General features: G+C 38.7%; 1 long non-coding RNA gene across 1 annotated transcript; it reads left to right on the forward strand.

Moving 5' to 3' along the window:
• On the forward strand, positions 1 to 3,925 carry LOC116597325. Its single transcript, XR_004288558.1, has 3 exons — positions 1 to 232; positions 1,142 to 1,143; positions 3,574 to 3,925. It is a non-coding gene; the product is annotated as an uncharacterized LOC116597325 (long non-coding RNA).
• The last annotated feature ends 2,366 nt before the right edge of the window (positions 3,926 to 6,291 follow it).

A 6,291-nucleotide genomic window follows, 5' to 3' on the forward strand; every position in this document is an offset into this window, starting at 1 on the left:
CGCGCTGAGCACGGAGCCCAATACGGGGCTCGATCCCACGACTCTGAGGTCATGACCTGAGTCAAACCCAAGAGCTGAACGCTTGACTGAGGCAGCCCTACTCCATTTCCTCGTGTTTCAGTTTTATGTACATCCCGGGAAGAACTGTGTATGTTGGTAAAGACTTAATTTCCTCTGTAATGTGAGCACTATCACAGCGTACTTTCAACAACTTTGTGGGTGGCGCCTGGGTGTCTCCGTTGGGAACAGTCTGCCTTCGGCTCCGGTCACGGTCCCAGGGATCAAGGCCCACGTAGCGCTCCCTGCTCAGCGGGAGACCTGCTTCCCCTCCTTTCCTCCCTCTCCGCCCCTGCTCCTGCTCTCTCTCTCGCTCGCTCGCTCGCTATTTCAATCTCTCTCAAATAAGTAAAATCTTTAAAAAATTTTTCTGGAGGTTTTTTTTTTTCCCCTTAATCTGTGTCATATCCATATTTGCATTGCTGTGTCCACATAGGTACATATACATACACCCACCAGCGGGCCGTGAGAACACATCATATATTTAAAAAGTTTTAATTGAGTTTGTTTTAAAAATGTTTAAAACTCTGGATAAGGAAAACTTCAAATACTACAGAAAGTAAGACAACGAAAAATAAGTAAGAATCTGTTCTTTCATCTCTCTACCCTGACCCTCGTCCCAGGGGATCCGCTACCAAAAGCTGACTGTGGCTACTTCCACATCCGTTTCACAGAAGATACTGTGCGCCGTTTTCAAAGCTACACAAACGGGACAACGCTACACCGACTGTTGCACACCTTGTTTTCTCACTTGATATTTTCCCAAATACAGATACATACAAATCTACCTTATCCAATTTTACAACGCAAGCGTTATTATCAATATTGATCTAACGAAATCTATTGAACTACTTTAATTTTCATCAACTTTGGAAATTTCTCAGTCATTATTCAAGCAAACATTTTTCTGCAGTCAACCCTTTCTTCCAGAATTTCAGTGATACGCACGACAGCCCACTTGACGTCGCCCACAGGTCATGAGGGTCCTTCTTCATTTCCTTTCCCTCTGTTTCTTCCTTTTTCTTTTCTTCCTTTTTTTCCCTTTTTCTTTCTTTTTTTTTCCCTGAAGATGTAACTTCAGAAGTAGTTTCCAGTTATTCAGTATTTTTCCAGTATTTCCAGTTTATTTAATGATCCACACATCAGACAGCCTCCTTTCTAGTAAACAGGTAGGTGCTCCCCATTTGATTCCTTTTTTTTTTTTTTTAAAGATTTTATTTAGTTATTTGACAGAGAGAGAGAGAGAGAGAGAGAGCAAGTGCACAAACAGGGGGAGGAGCAGAGGGGAAAGGAGAAGCAGGCTCCCCACTGAGCAGGGAGCCTGGTGGGGGCTCAATCCCAGGACCCTGGGATCATCACCTGAGCCAAAGGCAGATGCTCAAAAGACTGAGTCATCCAGTCACCCCCATTTGATTCTTTTCTATGTCTTCAATTTCTTTTCTCATGTTATGTTTCTCATAAATGTTTCAGCATATTTTAAATGGCTGTTTAAAATTCCTTATCTACTGGACACTTGGGTGGCTCAGGTCATGGTCCCAGGGTCCTGGGATTGAGTCCCACTTCAGGCTCCCTGCTCACTGGGGAGCCTGTTTCTCCCTCACCCTCTGCCTGCGGCTCACCCTGTTTTTGTGCTCTCTTTCTCTGTCAAATAAATAAAATAAAATCTTAAAAAAATAAATTTCTTGTTTGCTAATTTGACCTTTTCTGCCAATTCTAGATCTCTGGATTTTGACCATGTTTTCTCCTGTTGACAGATCCCATTCTTCTGCTTCTTGGAGTGTCTAGTAATTTTGATTGGGTACTGGATATTGTGTATCACACTACTGAGAATCTAGAGTCTGTGGCTTCCTTTAAAGAGTGTTGAGATTGTTTTGGCTGCCAGTTAAACTGCTTGAATATCAACTTGAGCTCTTTAAGACTCATTTTTAAGCTTTGTTGGGATGGGTTTAGAGTAGCCCTGCTAAGGATGCATGACTCTTCTGGAATCTTCACTCTGGCTGGTTGGAATTCACATGCACTGTGTCAGCTCTGGAAACATTTTTACATACAGATACCTGGTATTTCCTTGCCTTTCGGAGTTTCACTGTACATGCATATGGCTAAGTTTTCAGCAACAGATTCAAGGGGACTCTTCAGATTTCTAGAGTTCTTTCTCTATGTATCTTTCTCCTCTCCAATATTCTAAATCTCAAATTCCAGCCACTTTTATTTTGTTCAATTTTCTATTTGTTTTTGAAAGGAAGGCAAGTCTGGTACCAATTGCCCCCTTCATGGATACAAGTAGAAGTTCCTAAACAATATTTTAAAAATTTGCATCTTTCATTATCTGTAATTATAAACCCCATGAGGACACACATGTTGATCTGTAAACAAAAATCTGGGATATGTTTAGGCTTAATGTGTAAAACACTTTAATTTCTTCTTTTTTTAAGATTATTTTTTTATTTGAGAGAGAGAGAACACGAGTTGGGGGGTGGGGCGGAAGAAGAGGGAGAACCAGACTCCCGGCTGAGCAGGTTGTTCAATGCAGGGTTTGATCCCAAGACCCTCAGATCATGACCTGAGCTGAAGGCAGACAGACGCTTAACCAACTGAGCCACCCAGGCACCCCTACAACACTTTAATTTCTTTATAATATGTCTATTATACTTCTGAAAAGGGGAGATGATAAATCACGGGAACAATCACAGAAAAATGGAAGCTTAATGGAGACCAAAGAAACCATGAGAAAAAATGTGATTTCATTTATTTTTATTAAAGATTTTTTGTTTATTTGACAGACAGAGATCACTAGTAGGCAGAGAGAGAGGGGGAAGCAGTCTCCCCGCTGAGCAGAGAGCCTGATGCAGGGCTCGATCCCAGGACCCTGGGATCCTGACCTGAGCCAAAGGCAGAGGCTTTAACCCACTGAGCCACCCAGGTGCCCCTGTGATTTCATTTGTAATTGAGGTGAAAATACCAAACATGCCCCTGGATGGCTCATTTGGTTAAGTGTCTGCCTCTGGCCCAGGTCATTATCCCAGAGTCCTGGGATCGAGCCCCACATTGGGCTCCCTGTTCAGTGTGGAGTCTGCTTCTCTCTCTCCCTCTGCCCCTCCCCCCTACTCATACTTTTTCTCTAATAAATAAATAAAATCTTTAGAAAAAGAAAATAACAAACATACAATTCACAAATGAACACTACCTTATTTATATTTTTTTAAATTTAAAATTTGAAAAAAACAAATTTTCTTGTGTCAAACAATTGATTTAAGTCAAGAGGTTAAAGAATACATGGCAGGTGTTTAAAGATTATTTGTTATTTTGTAATACTGCTTAGCAAAAAGGCGCACCACAGAAAATTTAGTTATGATGGAGCCAAGCCAGGTTTTAGGCTTATTTAGTGTTCCTTGCTTGTTTCAACCTGATTCATGGACAACAAGTTTTTTGTTTATCTCCCTGAGTCATAAATATTTTGTATCCTTAGCTTCTATTGTGAGGAAAGAACAGAAATGGGTAACATGGAGCCTGAACAAGCAAAGGATTATTAGACCATGTGATTGGCATTACCGTTTTTCTTTAAATGAGACGATTCCCACATATCTGATTTCATTCATTTCTGAATCATAGAAAGCTTATATAATTTTGTTCCCACATTTCTCCTTTTTTTAGATTTGTATTTTATTGCTTTTCTGTTTTCTTTTTTTAAATTTTTTTCTGTGCTCCCAGATTCATTGTTTATAGACCACAATTCTCTTAATACAGAGAACTTAAGACCCTTTAGCTTTCATAGATGCTATGCTTTTTACCCTTTTCACTACGTATCTTAAAACAATGGCTTATAAGTAGTATTTCTTAATAGAAATGTTTCATAAATGAAGAAACTAATGAGGCTGACTTTTTTTTTTTCATGAGTTTACTGGCTACATGCTTTTTTTCCTTTGGTGAATTGTCTATTCAGATCTTGACCTATTTTCTTTTGGGGGTGTTCATTTTTTTTTTTTTTTTTTTTTTTACTGATCTGTAGGAGTATTTTATATGTTAATGATATTAATACATTTCAAGTCACTATGTCATAAATATTTTTCCTAATTTGTCTTTTCTCTTTTAACTTTCAGAAAATTTTTATGTACTGAAGGTTTATCATTAACATTTTTGCTGATGACTTTTGTCCCTGATGTTATATTGTAAAAGTTTCACCATATGCAAGTTCTATTTTATCTATATCTCCTTTTTTTAAGGTTTTAATTTAAATTCCAGGGAATTAACATACAGTGTGGTAGTAGTTTCATGTGTGGGTTTTTCACTTATTATATCTTGTGGTATTACTAGGTCATTATTTACTTTCACATTTTTATACCTTCCCTTTGAGGCGACTAGTGCCAATATAATTTCTAACACAACGTAAAATTTTCATTTCTTTTGCATCCGGTTTGAAGTGACATTTTTACTTAGTGTTCCTTGCTTATCTCATATGCTAAATCATTTATACACCTGAGTCCAATTATGGCTTTTATATTTGTTAAACTGACTCTTAAAAATTATTTATTTGTTTTTAAAGATTTTATTTATGCATTTGAGACAGAGAGATACATAGAGAAGATGAGCAGGGGAGGGGCAGAGGGAAAGGGAGAAACAGACTCCCTGCTGAACTGGGAGCCCGACACGGGGCTTGATTCCAGGACCTGGAGAACATGACCTGAGCCAAAGGCAGACGTTTAACCACATGAGCCAACCAGGCGCCCAGACCTGTCATTTTTGACATAACTACCATGCTGTTATAATTTTATACTTTTATTTTTTTTAAGATTTTATTTATTTATTTGACAGGGAGATCACAAGTAGGCAGAGAGGCAGGCAGAGAGAGAGGGAAGCAGGCTCCCCACTGAGCAGAGAGTCTGATGTGGGGCGCTCCATCCCAGGACCCTGAGATCATGACCTGAGCTGAAGGCAGAGGCTTAACCCACTGAGCCACCCAGGCGCCCCAGTTTTATACTTTTAAATATAATTTATTATCTGGTTTGGTTTTACCTTTTATTCTCTCCTTCATTTAAAAAATGTTACTGAATACTCTAGCATACTTATTTTTCTATATAAACTTAAGAGCCAAAGAAAATATTACATTAAGATTTATATTAGAATAATGGGATGCCTGGGCGGCTCAGTTGGTTAAACATCTGCCTTAGGCCCAGGTCGTGATCCAGGATCATGATGCTGAGAAGGAGTCCTGCATCGAGCTCCTTGCTCGGTGGGGAGCCTGCTTCTCCCTCTGCCTGCTGCTCCTGCTGCTTGTGCACTCACTCTCTCTCACACAAATAACTAAATAAAATATTAAAAATATTATATTAGAATAAGGTTAAGTATTAAAATTTTTAAATTAATTTGGTCGCTGATATTTTTACAACTGAGACTTCCTATATGTTATAATTTTAAGAAGTATTCCTAAATAATGTTACATAGATTTCTTTAAAAAGGTCTTACATGTGTCTTATTAATAACTTAATTTTGTCAGTTTACCTCTATTTTTTTGGAAAGCTATCTTTGTGTATTTATAATGGGCTATCTTATTGAATTGCCTTTACAATTATAATCTTTTTAAATTCAGTTGATTTTCTGGGATTTCCAGAAAATTCAAAATTTAATTTAAAATTTAAATTTAAAATTAAATTTAAAAAAATTTAAAATTTCCATTTTTAAATAATGTCTGCTAATAATGATAACTTTATGTTTTCCTTTGCAATGTTCATACCTAGTGCAAGGAACAGAAACTCACTCAGATTAGCTCAAGTAGAAAACTAAGTAATTTTTTTAAAAGATTTTATTTATTTATTTGACAGAGAGGGAGTACAAGTAGGCAGAGTGGAAGGCAGAGGAAGAGGGAAAAGCAGGCTCCCTGCCAAGCAGGGAACCCGACATGGGGCTTGATCCCAGGACCCTCGGACCATGACCCAAGCTGAAGGCAGCTGCTCAACTGACTGAGCCACCCAGGCACCCCCAAAACAAAGGAATTTTTAAGAATACATTCAGACAGGAAGGCAAAAGCTTTTGGATCCAAGGAAGTCTAGAGACTTCTATCTTCTGTGCCCACTCCCTCAGTCCCCTTGGTCTCCTGTGGGCTGCAAATGTGTCTACATCCCTTTCCCTAAGCATGAACCTACAGAAGGGCTCTGGCATTGACTTAACACCAGGTCACCTGGAACTGCCCTCCTGGGCTTTCCTAGTTCAAGTACCTGGTCCAATCAGTTCAATCCAGAT

The sequence above is a fragment of the Mustela erminea genome, chromosome 1 (genome assembly GCF_009829155.1).
Source record: "Mustela erminea isolate mMusErm1 chromosome 1, mMusErm1.Pri, whole genome shotgun sequence".
NCBI classification, from domain to species: domain Eukaryota; kingdom Metazoa; phylum Chordata; class Mammalia; order Carnivora; family Mustelidae; genus Mustela; species Mustela erminea.